Below are 1,160 nucleotides of genomic sequence, written 5' to 3' on the forward strand. Positions count from 1 at the left end.
CCTCGCGCCCGCTGGCACAGCCCCCTTGTCCCTGCGGTCCAGGGCTCAGCGGGAGCGTGGCTGTCCCTGCCTCTTCCCAACAGCTTCCAGCAGCAGCGGCTTACCCGTGGCCCCAGGCCGACACCAGGGCCCCCCAGCAGCTCTTCATCTCCCAGCCCAGCTTGCCAGTGACCAAATCCCCCCCCCGGTCTGGTGGGCACCAGTTTCCTCCCACCAGCAGCTGCCGGCCCTTCCCCACCACTGCCTGCCCTGCAGCCTGGGGTCCCCCTCCCCACCCCACCCAGGGGAAGGGTGAATCCCCCCTGGCAGCCCACTGGCTAGATACAGTCCCACACCAGAGGGCAAATCCTCCCTGTCCCCCACTGCCACCGGGATGCGAGCCCAGGACAGAGCCAACCGGTGCATCCCGAGCCCACGCAGGTGTCCCACCCCCTCTTGGAATGCACCCAGCGCCAGGCACCTCACCCCAAAACCCCACGCAGACAGGCTCACCCGTGTCCCACCTCCCACCGATGGGCGGGAGAGGTCGTTGTGAGCCCTGGGGAGATGTTCCCCACCCCCGAATTAGGGGCACTTTACTGACTTACACAAAGTGGCCGGCCGATAATCCAAGACAAGGAATGGCTTTGGCCTGGTTTATTTAATGCCTGTTCCTGGGGAGGCTCTGGCTACCAGCTCTGCACCCCCAGTGGCCCGCGGGTCCCCTTGCGGCAGCATCCCCGAGCCAGGGCCGTGCCCCCAGGGCAGCGGGAAGGAAAGGGGGTTTGGCCGGAAGGACGCATGGGTGCCGCCGCCTCTCCTGTGGGCACTGGACTCAGCTCGGCGGGGCAGGAGTCCCCGGGTCCCAGGCTGCTGCCTGGCGGGTGTCACACTGGGCTTCATCTCATCGTGGGTGTCCGCTTCCACCCCCCTCAGAGAGCTGACAGAGTTCAGCCCCGTGCACCCCACCGCTCGCTCCCTGTGTCCTCGGGGCGCCCCAGGCCACGACAGACAGACGTCCCACCTTGGCCATGCTCTTTACCTGGTCCTTCACCGACCGCTCTGTGGGATAGCCGGGTCCAGCACGCGATATTGAGGAAGGTCACAACGTCACCATGGGCAAGTTTCATTTGAGCTGGCAGTGGCACCTGGATGCCAGCAGCCCCCGCAACGCTGCCGTG

The 1,160-nt window shown here is 66.5% G+C and overlaps 1 protein-coding gene across 1 annotated transcript in view; it reads right to left on the minus strand.

The window, feature by feature from the left end:
- The window catches only part of LOC104125044 (potassium voltage-gated channel subfamily V member 2-like), a 5,889-nt gene that overhangs the window by 1,880 nt on the left and 2,849 nt on the right, over positions 1-1,160 (minus strand). The gene's annotated exons all lie outside the window — the stretch shown is intronic.

The sequence above is a fragment of the Egretta garzetta genome, unplaced genomic scaffold, assembly GCF_000687185.1.
Source record: "Egretta garzetta isolate BGI_Z169 unplaced genomic scaffold, ASM68718v1 scaffold564, whole genome shotgun sequence".
Classification (NCBI taxonomy): domain Eukaryota; kingdom Metazoa; phylum Chordata; class Aves; order Pelecaniformes; family Ardeidae; genus Egretta; species Egretta garzetta.